This window comes from Papaver somniferum, chromosome 9, assembly GCF_003573695.1.
Source record: "Papaver somniferum cultivar HN1 chromosome 9, ASM357369v1, whole genome shotgun sequence".
Taxonomy (NCBI): Eukaryota; Viridiplantae; Streptophyta; class Magnoliopsida; order Ranunculales; family Papaveraceae; genus Papaver; species Papaver somniferum.
This window is the reverse complement of record NC_039366.1, coordinates 8,809,891-8,828,211: the sequence shown is the minus strand read 5'-3', so window position 1 is coordinate 8,828,211 and position 18,321 is coordinate 8,809,891. Positions and strand designations below refer to the sequence as shown.

Below are 18,321 nucleotides of genomic sequence, written 5' to 3'. Positions count from 1 at the left end.
CACAAACATCTGTATGCACGAGTTCTAATGGTGCAGTTCCTCGCCAAGATTGTCCATGCAGAAATGATTGACGATGTTGCTTCCCAAGTTGGCAGCCTTCACATATGTCAGAAATTTCTTGTATACAGGGCATGTCTCTTATCATATTCTTTTGCTGGAGTATCTTGAGAGCATGGAAATTGAAGTGACCAAATCTTCGATGCCACAACCATGAATCTTCAACTTCTACTTTCAGGGCAGTATTGCTTACATAATTCCAATGTAAAGGAAAATTTCGATTTTGCATTTTCACAGTAGAAATAATTTGATTCTTTTTCTTTCTATCATATATGAAGCATATACCATCCGCAAAGTACAAAGAATATCCATTTTCGACCATTTGGCCGACACTCAATAGACTGGTTTTCAAACTGGGAACTAAGAATACATTTCGAATAAATTTCGTACCTTTTTTAGTTTGCACTGCAATTGTCCCTTTGCCTTTTGTTTCAATTAGTTCACCGTTTCCCAATCTGATTAGTTCCTTTTTGGATGTGTCGATGTCACAGAAAATGCTCTCGTCGCCAGTCATATGATTGGTGCAACCACTATCGACATACCATGCTTCATTTTTTTCTTCTGATGATGTTTGGTGGGCATAAAACAGTTATGCTTCCTCCTCCTTCTCTTCTTCATGATAGTTGGCATGGAAGTTTTTCTTTGCCCCGCAATATTTTGCAATATGACCAAAACGCTTGCAATTGTCACATTTCGGCTTTCCTTTATGCCAGCAATCTTCTGTTTGATGATTTGGTATTTCACAAATCGTACAAGGTGGGAAATTTTTCTTTCCTGTCTCTCTTTTTACCCAATTATTATTGTGTTTATCTCCTTTATAATTTCCTTTGGATTTTCCGCCATCTTCTTTAGATTTCTGAGACTTGCCAAAGTTGAGTTTCAACTGAAACGCACTTTCGATTGGGGCTCCGTTACGCCTACTCAATCTCTGTTCGTAGGCTTCTAAAGAACCCATAAGTTCTGTCACCGAGAGAGTCTTAATGTCTTTCGACTCCTCAATTGCAGTTACTATAGGATCACATTTTTCAGAGAGACTTATAAGAATTTTTTCAACCAACTTTTTATCAGCAATAACTTCACCATAAATACTCATTTGATTAACTATATCTTTCACTCTAGAATAAAAATTCTTTGTTGTCTCAGAATCCTTCATTTTGATGTTTTCCAAATCTCTTCTGAGTGTTTGCAATTTAATGGTCCGTACCTTTTCATCTCCTTGAAACTCCTCCTTCAGCTTAGTCCATGCTTCTTTGGCCGTTGTAGCTCCCATAATCCTTGGAAATATTGTGTCATCAACCGTTGACTGAAGAGTATATAGAGCTTTAGCATTTTTTTTTGTTTTTTCTCCTTCAACTGAGTTTGTTGTTCCTCAGTCAAATTTGTTGTAGTGTCTAGATCAACACCAGTTTCAATTATGTCCCAAAGATCTTGAGACACAAAATATGTCTTCAATTTTATGCTCCAGAAATCATAATTTTCACCGGAAAATATAGGTACTGCAATTGATGATTGACTACTGCTTGCCATGATTGTATACGAAATTGAAACGCCCTATTAGATCGAACGTGCTCTGATACCACTGTTGGGTTCTTTGATTAGAAGTTTATGGTGAATTTGTGAATCAAGTTTTGTGATAGAACACAGAACTCACACTTGAGATAGATAACTCTCGGACTCGAGAGATTTTCCTTTTTTTTTATTAGATTGTACAGATGTTACAAGTACATGGCTATATAGCCTTACACATCAACTATCTAGAGTCTTCTGAACTGGTTAACTAAAGTTGGTGTTCACACAAGAACTTTGACTGGTTGTGTAAACACTAGACAACTTACAGACTAGTAATTTCTTTTAACCACTACACTAGTATTTACATTCAGAGAATTCTAGAAAAAGTGTATCACACATTTCAACAATAACATTATTTTAGATTTTTAATTTTGTCAAAATTAGGTATGAGATCTGGAATAAGGCTTTTCCTCGGTGTAATCAAGAAAGGACCCGTCTTTTTGATTTTTATTGTTGAGATATGTTGTGGGTTTTCTATGAATTGTGTTTTGCTAAATTAAAGGAATTTTGACTTCTTTAATTTGATGAATTATCATTATTATGGTTTTTTTGTGGTGGGATTGATTTAAGGCATGTTTACTGATTTTTGTAAGGTACTAAAATTTTCCATGAATTGTAAAAACCCAATCTGTTTTCATCACTGAAGGGTGTTTAGTCTTATATTGACTATATTGAAATGGTGGTGGAATTGAACACAACTGGGTTTTGTCGAATTCAAACATTTATCAACTTGAGTATTTCCTTGGATTTCTGTTGTTTTTCTTTTTTACAATTCATTGTTTGTTGTTTGGATTATTTGATAATAATATTTTCTTCATGTGAGAGAAGCTAGTTATGTTGTTTTAAGTAATTGTTAGTTTTATTGACTAATGTGATTCTCTCTTGGTTTTATTGAAATGGCATTTAAAGTATTGTATTTTGTTTTCTGATTATAAATGATAATTTAAAGATAAATCCGCGCTGGATGCGAAGAAGGAGAGTTTAAAGTATGGAGAGAATCTGATCACATTGCAGCTCAGACATTTACATTTCGTGATATGGCAGCGGAAACAAAGAATTTCAGGGAAGATTGTTTAGTTGGTGAAGGTGGTTTTGGAAGAGTTTATAAATACAGGGAGATTGGATAGTACAAACCAGGTTCGTCGTGTTCGGATATGTTGGGTTTTTTCTTTACCATTCGTTCTTGGGTTATGGCTGTTGTGATTGATGTCAATTGATTTACTTGAGTTTGAACTGATGTGTGAACTCTGAGCATGTGGTTGCTACAGGCTTGATGTCAATTGATTCTCAACATTACTTGAGATTGAACTGATGTGAACTCCGAATATTTGGTTTCTACAGGTTGTTGCTTTCAAGCAACTTGGTCGGAATGGATTACATGTTATTGTGCCAATGGAGATTAAAGACTTCTAGTCTATGAATTTATGGCTTTAGGATCGTTAGAAGATCTACATGGTAAATATTAAGTTTTTATTTTATTAAATATTTCCCCTTTTTCACTTTTATGGGCGCATGACTTATTTGGTTCATTTTGTAGACCTTCCACCTGACAAGAATCGACTTGACTGTAGCGCAAGGGTGAAAATTGCAGCTAGTGCAACTAAAGGATTGGATTATTTTCATGACAATGCAAACCCCCTGTTATATACCGAGATTTAAAAAATGCTCAAATATTTAGCTTGGGAAGGGATACCATCCTAAACTATCTGATTTTTGGTTGGCCAAACTGGGTCCTGTTGGGATAACCCTCATATGTCCACGAGAGTTATGAGCACATATGGTTACTGTGCACCAGAGTACACAATGACTGGTCAACTTACATTAAAATTTGATGTTTGTAGATTTGGGGTTGTACTGTTCGAGATCTTAACTTAGAGAATTCGAAATCCGCAGGGGAGCATAAGCTTGTTGCACGGGTAAGATAACATGTCGATCTCAGTTGTTTAGCTCATTCTCTGTCTTATAGACTAGATATTTACATAATAGGTCATACGTATGCATTACTGATCCCTCCACTTTTTATTCTTCAGCCTGAATTGGACTTGCATTATGTTCTGCTCAGTGCTTTTATTTTCCTATCTATTTACTTTGAAATATTGCCTGTTACCTAAATGCGATTTGATCCCTGGAAAATGACGCACAAAACCTTCTGCAGTACATCTGTCTTACCTACTTTGTTGCGTTTCTTATTACAGTTGTTTAATCCAATCCTTATCTTTTGGCTGCAGGCACAAACCTTGTTTAAAGATTGAAGGAAATTCTCGCAGACGGCCCGATCTGATGCTTCAGAGCCAGTATCCTGCAATAGGCCTATACACAGCACTTGCAGTTGCTATTAAATTCTCTTCTTTAGCGTCGTCTTGAATTCTGATATTGTGTGTTTTTAGTTTGTTAGTTTTTTGTCATATTAAAGCAGGATTTGCTATACTTGTAAGTTGTAACATTTTTCTTTTTAAATAAAATCTAGATTCGTTGTTGATTCTATTTTTGTATATGTGGAATGCATAGCTCCGGTACACTAGACAATAAAATTTGTTATGCCTTGACATTAAAAAGAAAAAAAAGTTATTTTTGCCTCACATTATTGCCTCTCGAATTGGGGTGGCAAAAGATTTTAAAAATAAAACAAAATTTAAAATAAATACTAACAAATAAAATCCAAAAAGTTTTTTTGCCTCACTAGTTGGAGTGGTAAAATATTTTATAAATAAAGTAAAATTTAAAATAAATAAAAAAATATAATAAAAAATGTCAACTTGCCTCTGCTATTGCCTCACTCTTTGATGTGGCAAAATACCCAACTTTTGCTATAATACATTAAAGAGGTGGCAATAATTTCTTGCCACTCAGGTTCTTGCCACTAGCTTGTCAAAATATTTTTATGTGGCCATAGGATTTAGCCACATGAAATATGGGTTCTCGCCACATAAACGGCATGTTGCAATACTCCACTTTTCTTGTAGTGAGCTTATTGCAGCGAACACCGCTCGTAGAACGAAGAAAATCTAACAAGAATGAAGTGAAGTCTACTAGCAATCAATGTTACTCGTAACAATAGCTTATGATGAAATTGATGTGATTAGCGTTTTATAGATTGTTTTTATGATTAGATCTTTTCTTTGTTTTGAGATGAAAATGAAGTTGATTAACCTTCATCTAGTTTGCCTAATCTTTTTCAAATTGAATTAGCTAAAACATATTGTTTTGACCTGAAGCTTTCAGGATCAAGAAGTTTGTTTTTCAGCTATTTATCTTACGGTATTATTTCCATACAAGTTCATACGCGTTAAATAAGGAGGGAATGTTATAAATACATTTAAGTGCATTAAATAATAAGATCTCACTTGATGAAAAGTTTATTAAAGATAATAGGAGGAGTAATTTAGCTCCACAAAAAATGGTTTTTAAAAAATTTCCTAAAAAAAAAAACTTATATAAATCTATAGATTCTAAACGCATATCTATCCTAGAATTTTCTAAGCCATCCGGAGGTCTTTCAGATAGAATTAAAGGACTGTTCCTTTCACTACTCTCTCATTCACTGGGTAAAATCTTTTGAATTTCATTTATTTTTAAATTCCTGCTTGATTTGATTTTATATATCTTGTTGAACCAATATTCATTTTGTTAGGCAGGAATTTATTTCTAGTATCTATCAGATTTTATCATTCATTGATGTTGGGTTTGTTTGTATTAATAGGTGATAAAATGGATAGGAGAGAAAATAATGATAATCTGAGCCATTCGCTTCTTACTTCTTCATCTTCTCCTGATCAAGATAATGCCGAACCTACAAATCTAGAAAATGAAGTAAGCATATCAATAAGTCAGGATAATGCAGTAGAAGGGGTGTTAGTAATCTCCCAAGGGAATGGGGATGTAGGTTCCCCCAGAAGGTCACTCGGTCCTGGTGAACCGAATCCTTCAATACCTGATCTGAATGTCGAAGTAGTGGGTGAATCAACTACGGCGGTACCAGAAAGTGATGATTTAGTAGGTTTGTCAATTTCTCAAGGAAATGGGGATGTAGGCTCCCGAAGAAGGTCACTGGCTGGTGAATCTAATTCTTGCGGACTTGAGGTAAATGTTGAAGAACAAGTCGGTGAATCAAAAACGGCGTCGAGTGGGCAAGCACTGGATGACCACATGAGGCGGCATCCAAAGAGAAGGGCAGAAGCTTCGTCGTCAGTGCAGGATTCTACGTCTTTAGCACGAATTGGGTTGGTAGTGGATCTAAATCTTCCCCTTCCTCCTAATATTCCTCCTCCTCCTTATTTGCCTACAGAGAACGATGAGGATTCATCAGCATCATCTTCGTCATCATCACCATCTCCCGATACCAGTCCAGATAAGGTTCCAGAGTTTAAGCGCCGCAGAATCAATGATGAAAGGCAATAGGAGATTAGTTGGAAGGAATTTCTCTCAAGATTACATCATGATATGGGTGTCCAGCTCTTTTCTCTTTTCTTGTTACTTCCATCATTTTAAAAACCCTAATTTTCAATCTCCAAATTAGAAAAATTTAGGTTTTCTTTTTGGTGAAAGAGAGGGTTTAAAATTTAGGGTTTTTTAGGAATTTTCAAAAGGACTTTTGTTTCATCTTATTGTGATCATCTACATACTTCTTGATTCAAATATGAACCCCAAACAAATTAAGGTATTGTTGTTGTTGTTTCTTCATTTATTATTCCAATTTTCATACTTCTCTTGTTTTGATGAAACTGTATATTTGATATTGGAATAATATAGAATGCTTTACATAGAATACAGAGATCAGTGAACATGTATTGTGAGAATGCCCATAAAATTTTGGGAGGATTTGATAGTTTTAGGGTATCATAGTGTATATCTGGCAAGTATAAATTGATTCTTTTGATAAAAGATAGAGGTGTAAAACGTGTCGGGCCGGCACATCCCAACCCACAAAATCACGTGCTTAGCGTGCTGCGAGCTGTGTTGGGTTGTGCCAGAGATTCAAACGTGTTGTGCTAAATGGCATGTCGTGTTGTGCCAGAAAAATAAACGTATGTGCTGTGTTAACACACTTATTTTATGTTTTTCAAAAATAAATATTTTTGAAATATTTTAGGAGTTCAAATTTGTGCACTAAAATTTGGACTCCTAAAATATGGCTAAAAACATAAAGACACACATGGTAAGGCATACATGTTATGCATTTCTCTGTAATTAATACGCAATAGTGGGTAATGTAAAGGGTAGGAAAGTTACTCGCGTAACCAGAATTCCATTTGGGATATGCAAGTGATTCACCTTCATGTAGAACAAATTAATTTGTCACCGGAAGATGTTTTACATTACATGAGCTACATTACGGCAATATGGCAATAATCCTTTTTTCTAAGGCCCAAAATACATCAAATTTCTTTTAATGGTATAGTCTAGGGTCAATAATCAGATGTCTATCTCTTTGATACCTGCGCGAAAATATAAGAATACGAGAAATACTGTAAATCGCCAGAGAAAGCAAAAAAGGAAATGGTTGTAGTTGCATCTTTTCTGATGCCTACACCCATGATGATTTTATCCATCAAAACACATCAAACGCACACAAAAGATGATAAAGGTGCAGGAATGTAAAGGGAGACAGATCTTTTTACGTGGTTCGGTTAATTGTGACCTACATCCACGGATTTCATGATGTTGTGAGTTGTCACATAATCTCCATTGGAGAGGCTCTCATGGAGATCTAAGGAAGAAGAAGGAGGCTAGCCTTAGCTAGCAGGAGAGAAAGATCTAGCCTTAGCTAGAGACCATCTAAAGGAAGATCCCCCTAACCCTATTTCTCTTTCTCTTATATAAGGTAGGTGGTTACATTAAATTACATTTATGCCCATAGGGCTGACTAGATAGGATAAGACCAAGTAGTTGGGTGTACATAGTGTAGTTGGTTGTATTGTAGTAAGATACTTCGGCTCCTAATTTTGCGCCACGTAGCGAGTTGATATTTTGCCCTCACATTTTGCTCCTTTGGTTGACGGTTGTTGGAACAATAATCCTTAAGCAAATCAACATCGTTTTGGCAGTGGAGGCGAGAGAAGTGGCTGAGCGAGACTTTTGAACATGCTTGGTTCCGATATGACTTGTAGTTAGGCTTCACTTTTGTAGAGTGTTTGGTTGGGGTCGCCCGAGTTGGTTGTTGCGATGCTTGTGCTTCACGATCTGTGATCTGTGCGATACGATGTAGCTGTGCGAGTTACGACTCCGAGTAACAGTGTGAGGTCGCTCTCAATTATTGGTCTTTGATTCATTGCTGGAGTTAGTTCATGACTTCAGTTGGTGGTGTGTGGTACCGAGCTTCCTGGCTCTTTGTTGCTGAAGGAACTTCGCAGAAGAATATAACCATCTTTTAAAAGTATTAATACTTTCCCCTGTTCTTGTGTGAAGTTCTGAGGCAGTCCTTGTGTTCGTGTTCATTGTGGTTGCTCCTTGGCAGTTTGTGCACCAGCATTAGTTCCTAACGATTTGTCGTGGTTGTGCTTCTTGGGACCATCATGGGTACCTGCTGCTCAAGATAAAGTAGTAATTGCTATATTGCAGCAATACAAGTTTAAGATTTACTTTGCTTCATAAGCGTAAACATTATAGTAATCAAGTACTACAGTTGTAAGAGATAAAAACAGTTCAAAATTTTGTATTTGCAAAGATAAAATAAGATATTTGATATCATTAAGCATGTTTATGGTATGAATAATTTGTATTCATGCATATGTAGTCTATTTAAGCTATATATTAAGATATTAAGAATTATGTGAGAAGAGTTAGTGGAATGCACAGTTAACAGTTCCTTAATGTAAGTGATACTTAGTTGTTTTGACAATTAGCTAATTGCCTTTGCATCTGTAGCTTGGTCCTTTCTCCGAGCGATGAGGATTTTTCCTGATAGGTATGACAGTTCAAATTATATGCTCCTGTTGGCATTTGAGAGGATAATTTTTTCAAAATATCTAAAATACATTCAATGAAATGAAATAAATTGAGATAAGTTGAGGATAGATAAGCTTTGAATCCTTCAACTTGGTGTAAAAAGTCTTATGCGAGTTATTTAATCGATGTGGTGTCTTTCCAAACGATTTCGGATTGCTCTGAGGTGAGCTTGTGAGTCCGAGCAGATCGGGTGAACAGGCCAGGCTGATGCTCCAGTCTGATACCACTGTCATGGCATGGGTTCGTGCTCCTTTCCGATGTGGAGGTACAGTCTGAGGTCTTTCCCCAAGGAATTACTCAAATCGTGCTTCCACACGATTGATTAGATGCCTTCGGATGGTAGTCTGAGGTCTTACTTCGTGCTCCAGTTGGAGGCTTGTATCTGTGGGGACTCAAAGTGTCTTCGCATCGTAATCCGAAGTCCTTCCTCGAGGACTTACTGTTTGCCTCAATATGAAAGTATCGAGGGTATATACTGCCCCCTTTGGTTTTTGGAAGCTTAAGAGCTTATAGCTTTTGAAGACAAAGTCAAGATTTGCCCCTAACTCCATCATCATAGTGGTATCTCTTTCGTCCTTGGAAAAGTTACGGGCTATAAGTCCAGGAAGTAATCAGCTTCCTATTTGGCCAGATAACCTCTTACAATACAAGTCGAGAGGATTTCAAGGATCCTTCTGATGGTCGCGAGGAGAAAACATGAAGAATGTCTGCAAAGAAAGGGAGAAAACATAGTCATCAAGCAAATAAAACGAGTACAACAACATGAACTGATGTGGCGGTAAATTTCTTATGTAAAAGTACGGAGAGCAAATTGTGCAAAGATAAGAGCATCTCCAATGGGAGGATGTGATGTTCCAAAAAATCATCTCTAACAGGAATTTTAAGGGAAGATGTGAAGCTTACATAGCTGACGGTTGGGTTTACATCCTCTAGCCTACCTTTTAGTTTCAGAGGATCTTTTAGAGGATTTAGGCAGTCAAAAATTCCATAATATTTAGCAAAAATAAATCTCTCTGCCTATGAGCATATAAAAATTGTAATATTTCTTCCACAATGAAACATGGTTGGAGATGATTATCTTGAACTTCCTAAAACTAAGGAAAGTTTCAATAAAAAATAGCAAAGTTACCCATCCATACATGAAGGAAATGGATGTCCCATTGGAAATGCTCTAATTACGGCATGAAATAATTTTAGTGGCGATGGCCATATTCTTGTTGCATAAAGAGAAAACAAAGTAGTTTCCTATACTTTGTTGGAAAAATTGGGTAAAAAAAGAGGATGAAAACAGAAACAGAAAATGGTGTACCCCTGACTTCAAGGCTCTTTCGATTCTTTTAGATAATAATTCGACCTTTCCCAATTAACTTGGAGAGTACAACAGGTCTCTCGAATTATGCCTTCGGAATTCAATGAAGCCCTAACACCGTAATCGAATTCAAGGATTTTACTTCCTTGACCCGACCAAGAAACACACTGTATAAGGTTCTGATGATGCTATTAGAGAAGAAGAAAACATATTGCTTTTGATGTGTTGGAATGAGAGAAAATCTTCGCTACTTAAAGAGGATTTCATGCCTTTTGGAGATGTCTACTCATCTCCAACAGACGCTTTCAAAGGCCATCCATTAATGGTATCTCTTCAGAGAAACCCTATGGGAAAAAACACGATCGTAGAAATTTCTGGAAAAACCAAATAGGTCGAACACATCTGGGTAGCGGCAACACCCCCCCCCCCCCCCCCCCCCCGGATAGAGACAAACATTTATGAAAATTTCCTACATTCTACCCCTATTTTCAAAAATGAAAAAAAACACAAAAACGAAGTAAAAAACTTTAAATCAGAGTGGATGCATCACAAAGTGACTGGCTACGTACCCGAGTGGGATCAAGCTAACACAGTTCACGCTCAGTTGAGAATAAGCATTATCGTTGGAACCAATACATAAGTGATACGCATCTTTTGGATTTAAACCTTCACTTAGTGTAAGAAATTCAATGCCTAATCGAGGTTCAATGGTGAAACTAGTGTTGAACCAAGTAACCCTAGTGATAAAACCGGAATCTCCAAACATATTGATTTCATAAGATAGTGTATTTTGTATCTAGCACGTTAATGACCATGTGCTAAAATTCTTGGATTCATGAGTCTTCTTTAGAGAACGGTCTTCTTCTCTTAGGAAACGACCTGATTTCCATAGTCATGTAAGTAAGTCTCTTTAGATGTTTCTGTGATACATCTGTTAAGCAAGTATAAACTTATTAAGGATTTGCATCCATTTTGGTTTCTTGCAGAACCTGCACTAATAAAAAGGTTGCACATGGTCCGGTCTGGTTTTCCTATAGAACCGGTCCATGTACCTGGTGTTGACCGGTACCTCATTTTGAGGACCGGTACCGGTCCGATACAAGCCCAGTACCGGTTTTTACTTGCTAGAAACTCTGGAAAAAAAAATCTAACACAACACAAGAAAAACAAACACCGGTAGTGCCTCTCTAATTCAATTCAATACCAATTCTAAAGACTCAACTCCTGCAACACTACATAATCAAACCTAACCTCTGCCATACTCATCATTTTATCAACCATTTAGTCTCTATTAACAACTTTAGGGTCTCTTACCTGCGTCTATAATACCTCCGTTTCAACACCACCACCAACATCATCCCATACCCTTAACTGCCCTGTTCTCCAATATCATCAGCACAACACATTAATATCGATCCAGTTCGGTTTCTTCACCCATCTATCTTTACCAACAATTACATCAGTGGTTCATTCCATATAACTCGGGCCTCCTTCTATATCCAATTCAATTCACAGTTTCATTCACAACATATAAACTCACCATTTCAAGCAATCCAACTTCAAATACTAAAATTAAACAACACAGGGACTTACCCAAACATTAACCTCTATGAATTGTTAATTCACCAACTACTATTTCTGAAACCCTAATTAAATATCCATATTAAGAATTATCTAATTCAAGCCCTAATAAACAACGTAATTTCTTCAAATCAGTAAAACCCCATCTCTAATTTTCCCCTAATCTCTTAATTTCATCTCCCTTGGCTCAAAACTTCAACCATCATCCCTGGAAATCATATCAGGTTCATATCTCAACAACAAACTATTACGAAGATTCTTTTTCCAAAATTCAGTCTTCATTTTCATTTCCAACATCTACTGCTGTTACAACATGAGAGTAAAACGAATAAGATGGTGGTAATTTTGGTGGTGGAGGCTGTAATGGTGAGTGGTGGCGATGGCTCTCTGTGAAGACTGGAGAAGTGAAGAGGAATAAAGAAATTGAGAAAAGAATAGTAGCTAGGTCATTACTCATTAAGAATATATACGATATAAGTTGACCGCCAAGATCAATGTAAATAAAGACTAACACCGTGTTAGTGTGAGCCAAGATCAGTATAGGCAATGACCTAGCTACTAATTAATTATACAAAAAAGTAGACCTGTCTTCATGATTACCTCCGCATCTCTCAAACCAACTCATGTAACTACTGTGTTAGTCTTTATTTATTTATTTTTACTTACTTTTTATTTATTTTTATTCTCTTTTGCATGAGAACGGAAGTTAGGGGTCATTTTATTTGATGTGAATCATTTTCAGTGATTTTATTGGATAAAGACATTAATGTGATTTTAATTATTATTAAAGCATCTCAAATGGAAAGTTGTTTTCCGTCTTATGTGCAAGTCCTTTTTTACGGATGTGAGATCAAAATCTCCTTAAATTATAAGGTAAAATAAAAACATCTCCAACCATAAAATTATCTATATTGGTTAGAAAAATCCTTGATCTTAATGTTAAATATATTAGTAAACATAGATATTGCTGACTAGGATTTTAACATTCTTAGAAAGAACCTCTAAAACTAGAGGATGTATGTGTAATTAACTTAGACATAAGCTTTACATTAAATCCCCACATTTCCGTTGGAGAAGAATTTTTGTTAGAAATTAGATAAATCCTATGTGGCCTAGTTAATAGGAAGTTGAGGATGTCCCATTGGAGATGCTCTTATTTGGTTTGATTGTCGTAAACTTGGATTGAGCGCGGAAATAATAGGTCTACCGACCAGCAATCCCGATAAAAAAATGCGCACGAAAAAATCGCCCTGGCCCCACCTTTAAACATACATTGATAATCTCAATGCTAGAGGGCTTCCATAAACCGTCCGTTCCCTTCTCGGGTTATTCTGCGCGAGCAATTGTCGGTAGCTGTATCATTCCCCGATTGAGCGTGGACTTCAACATATGTAAAAAAATATAAAAATCAGACCTCGGATTTATCATAGATTATTTTCTTTTATATTGTATATTCCTAAAACTGGATAGATATAGAGATAAGTAATCACAAGCTTTCTCAATGCCTAAACTTCAGGAGTATGAGAATGAACAACTAGGATAAGAATATAGCTGCCAGTGTTCACCGGTGTTTAGGACTGAATATTGTTTTGTTTAGGTGTGATTTGAGAGTAGAACAACTTTAAATTGCACATAGTTCATGACTCAAAAGATGCTGGTGAATATGTTGGTTAATTAACTTCCGGTAAAGATTTTTTTGTGTCAGATAATTAATTAGATTTTTATTTACGGTCTACGAGTTATAAACTCAAAGGTGTCACTATCCATCCACCAAAAAACCCATCAAAACAAAAGTAACACAAAAACACCCCCAAAAAAAAGTAACACAAAAACCCCGAAGAATTTGATTTTGGTTTCATCATAAAATTTGATGAAACATCATAGAATTTTGATGAAATCAATTTTGGTTTCACCATAAAATTTGATGAAACCAATTTTGAAATTTGGACATTTTGTATCAATTTTTAAAAATTTGGGATTTTTGTATCAATTTTTTAATATGGAGTTTTAATGGATCTCAACATCTGAATGTGGTTTTTGCACCACAAGTTTGGTCACCTTGGATTTTTATGACTAGTTTGTTTTATTTAACAGTTTTTGGATTAGGAGTTCATGATATTCTATGTTTTGTTAAACCAACTAGATAGATTTTAAACTGCAAAATATAATTTTTCAGAGCGGCTTTTGGGTGTTGCACGGTGTTATCAATATCCCCCTTTCTGGTTAACCCTCTGTACTTTCGTCCATGCATTGTCCGAGGCTCCTATATAGGTTCGTCACATAGTGAAGTTGTTTTCATTTGGATATGTATAAATGTAGTTACGGATTCATGCCATCTAAAGACTTAAAAGCCTAGACAAATAAAGCTTCTACATTGAACGGTGAGGAAACCCTCACTTCCTATTAGCCGAAATAAGTCTTATTTGGTGAGGACACTTAGCAACATATGATTGGTTTAAAAAGAATAAGAAACCATACAAAAGAAAGGAAATCAGATTCAATTTGGAATTCATGAATTGACAATATTTAGGTCAGGGCACTTGGCAACGTATCACTGGTTTAAAAATTACAAACTTAAAAGGAAAACTTAAGTTACCGTGTTTGGAACTTTATGGAAGTCCAAATTCAATTTGGAAATTGAGTAACTACTATATTAGGATTTTTTTTTTTCAAAGTAATAAATTTTTTTCTCCATTTATTTAATGTATTTGCCCCACTATACCAAATTAAAACTAGAACACCACTGCCACAATGGGGAGGGCCGACCGAACAAAGGTCAAATATGTTAGATTGATAAAATGAAAATATCATTTTTCTTGAAACGGAGGGAGTACATCGTTTTATTAGTTGCAACGAAAAATTGGTTAATGCATAAACCAAAATATGGCTTACATAAAGTATTATGTTTTTTTTTTTGTGGTGGTTGAATAATGTATACATTTCCAATCATTTTAGCAAAGATTTTTGTTAGAGGGAGAGCAAAAAGAGATTCGAGGAGGGCAAAAATCGTATTCGACTCTTTAACTAGAGCGATTCGTACATTGAGTGCCGACTCAGACAATAATACCCTTATTGAAACACGTTCACCTTGCATGCTCACGAGTCACCAATCAAACATAACCGGGATCACAAATTTTAGAAATCAGAATTCGTCCTTCCTTCAAACCCAAACCTAGTTCCCGTTTGTGTCCGCCAAATTATATTTCGTGCAAGCCTAAACGTGAATCGGAAACAAAGTAATCAATCAGTTTTTTATGCTTCCCGTTCATAGAAATAGAGGTGAGCACAGTTGTTCACTGTGTCTCAAATGATCGCGAAAAGGAATAAAGTTTTAGTATTTTTTCCTTCACGTTTTGAGATGAGTTAAAAACTTACTTCCAAAGCTATAATCACACGCATAGTCATGGTCGTGGTACACTGGTAGTAAATGATCAGACTAATGCTTTGAAAAAGAAAGTTAAGTGTTAACCGTTAACCATATTATCTTCTAGATCTTCAAAATCCGGATACTCATCACATTTTTTTACCACTGTGGACGAATTCGAATTTCAAGGGAGAAGTGTTGAAATCTTGGTGATGTTGCAATAGATAAATGACACTTACTGTTTAATGATGATTTTATTGCCGATCAGAAACATGTATAACTTTGATTTTATTTGCTTGGTTTTCCTTCCGATCAGACCTTGGCAATCAGATACGTAGGGCTACTAGGTGCAATTAGATGGAGGGATATTTTTGGTCTTAAAAAAATAATACTTGACTCATTAGAGGAATCGGCCTAATAAGCGAGTTGATCACTGTTTTTGCTCTCCTCGAATTTTTTTTGCTCTCCCTCTAACAAAAATCTTTATCAAATTGCACATTTGTGTGAGGCTTCATTTTACAAAAAAAGTTTCCATAAAAGAGACTCCTTCCCTTCGGACCCTCCGGTCGGTCCGTCCAAATATATCACCACGGGGCGGGATGAAACCCTGCGCACACCAAATCAAAAATGCATTGTCACGGGCCGGGGCGAGGCGAAGCCTTGCAAACCAAGTTAAAAGGAAAAAATAAATAAAATTTACACATAATCAACACCTATTTAATATAATTGTCCCGTCACAATAAAAAATACATTGTCACGGGTAGGGACGAAGCCCCACGAATACCAAATCAAAAATGCATAGGCACGCCAAATCAAAAATACTTGCCACCGGGAGGGACGAAGCCCCGCGCACACCAAGTGAAAAGAAAAAATATTCCTCGTGCATAGGACGGGCACAAATCTAATTATCTCCTAACTACGAGTGATGGTTATAATTGTGTTTGGATTATCCACTCAACCAACCAGATTCTATTGTATCTCAAATAAATGATGATAGTAAGCCTGGTTCACTATCTCTGGTGGTAAATGGATGTTGATATCCAGGGCCCGACTTCGATAAGAGTTCAAGCATTCATAAAGATGAAGTTGCTAGTCCAAGTCCAAATTATCCTCAACCTCAAATAGTATGTATTGAAGAGAAAGGTAGTATTTATTTCGATCAGAAAACCGGAAGCATCACAAATAAGTGAAAGCAGCTTGCTTAATAATGTGCGAAATGCTACACTACAAGAAAAACTGGATTAAGCAACCAGGTAGTTTTGGTTGCAAAAGCCCATATTAAGTCGCACTAACCCTTAGAGCGACTTAATTTGGCTCTCGCTCTTGAGTTGAAAAAGGTGGTATCTCTATAGGTCTAGAACAGCTAGGCACTCGCTCTAAGAATGTTTCAACTACCATCAGCGATTAATTAATATGCTTGCTTTCAGTTTATTCCAATTATCCTAGAATGAGTTGCTCTAAATTTATTTCAACCATCTTAGCGAGTAATATGTTACGCTGACAAAGGTTTAGAGTAACTTAACTGACTAATAATAAGTTGCTCAAGGGTATTGGATGTACAAGATTTTAGTCGGTACAAACTTTCAACTTGTCTTAAATTAGTTGCTATAACCTTTGAGTTTGTCTAAAATTATTTGCCCATTACACAGAATGTTCCGGTTCGTTTAAAGGCTTCCGACCAATTTTGACTCCGCTGAATAAAAAATGAAATCATAATTAACACAAAAAGAAAATACAGAACAAACTAAATGCAAAATTAATTTAATTTATCATAATTAAATTCAATTTACAACATCAATTGTTAATCAGGAAAATTACAATCTCATTTTACAAAAATTAAATAAAAATACAATCTCATTTCTTAAAAAAAAAAACAAATTACAAGCTCTTTAACATACTTTAAGTTCGAAGGCTACATCATGCTTCTTATTACCAAATACTTAAAGCTTTGAAGGCTATATCATGCTTCTTCTGAAACTCACTAAGATTCATATTGTTGCGACCTGATACCGTATTTTCTAGATCTGGTTTTGTTGTCAAAGTTTAGGCTGCAAAAGTAGAAGGATACCCAACAATCCTAGCTACTGCAGAATCAGCACCAACAATCCTCATCTGCTCAGCACGCCATCATCTTCTCTTGTTGTGAGTCTCTAGATGCAACTTATTCAGCCATTCCACCTGTGCGAAGCTCTCAGCAATTCAGTGCAATAACCTCAAACCAAAAGCCTACAGCATACACAACCAGCACTCATCATGTCATCCATTTCTTCATCACCAGAAGTACCATGAACAGAACATCAACAACAAATCTTCCCCTGCAATAGAAGACCCATTGAATTCCTTATGCTGTGCTATTTGAGAAGCAATACTGTGGTCAAAAAAATATAGAGCAGCTACCATCACATCTGGTCTAATGGCAGCAAAAAGTACATGGGTGGGACTTCTCCATCACTAATAACAATCATTAAACAGAAAATCAAACAAAGAACTTAGAAATTTTCACCTGGCATTTGCATCCATTTATAAAAGTAGCCAAGATTGCCGCCACTGGAGTCTAGTTAGAACCTGATCAAGGGATAATTGGAAGCTTGAAAAGTACAGTACATTATTGAAGTAGTCTCTGATATGTTCCTCACAACAAGTTTAGGTGGCTAGCACATATGATACATAACTAAAGCTTAATTCAATTAGAGTGATAGCTTAATTAGATGGTTACATACAAGAAATACACTAGACTGCAATAAGCAGTTCACCCTCGCCAACCATTAGGAGGTCGAAACACCGTTTAAGAACACTGAGACAGTTACGACCCAGCTTTAGATGATTAACAAGACACACATGTACATTTTCCCTCAGCTATCCTGTTCCTGCAGAGAAGCCAAATAAGATGCTAAATAAACAGACTAGACGTCTAGTAGTGGTGGGTGTTTCCGTGTTTGTTTGTTGTGACTTCTTTCACTGAATATCAATGGACATCAAATGCCGCAATATCCAAACATTTTATAAAAAAAATCCTAGCATGAATTGAAACAATTCATAGTTCAAAATCTACAGATATATTTAGTTTAAGGAAAGCCCAGAACTCAACTTCATTATTGAAACTGAAAATATAGGATTTAGAGTTGTACTGATATTTCTTCTTACCTTAAACAGCAGTTTGGTGTTTCGATTAAGTTAACCAACTTGTATTTGGATTATGACTAAACAGATAGAATCCTCAAAGTCAAACTTGATTTCCCTCTAAATCTACATCATCTTCCACAGCATGAGCATCAACCCTCCTGCATTCCATTTTTAGTTAGAAGCAGTTAATTTGAAAAACAAATCAACCCAGAGGCAAGAAAAATCTAGCAATTAGTTTTTAGTTGTACCTCTCTTCTGGGCGAACATGAACCCTTGTATCAGTTAAGCTAATACTCTAAGACAACATGCACTGGATGCTCGAGTTCAAACAGTCAAGAACTGGATCTTGCAATTCAAATCAGTTGGCATGGCC

At 36.1% G+C, this 18,321-nt stretch overlaps 1 long non-coding RNA gene across 1 annotated transcript; it reads right to left on the bottom strand.

Moving 5' to 3' along the window:
* Nucleotides 1–16,944: 16,944 nt before the first annotated feature.
* Nucleotides 16,945–18,018, bottom strand: LOC113308648. The gene is made up of 3 exons (XR_003339963.1): nucleotides 17,970–18,018; nucleotides 17,329–17,390; nucleotides 16,945–17,140 (listed from the first exon to the last, which is right to left on the bottom strand). It is a non-coding gene; the product is annotated as an uncharacterized LOC113308648 (long non-coding RNA).
* Nucleotides 18,019–18,321: the final 303 nt, after the last annotated feature.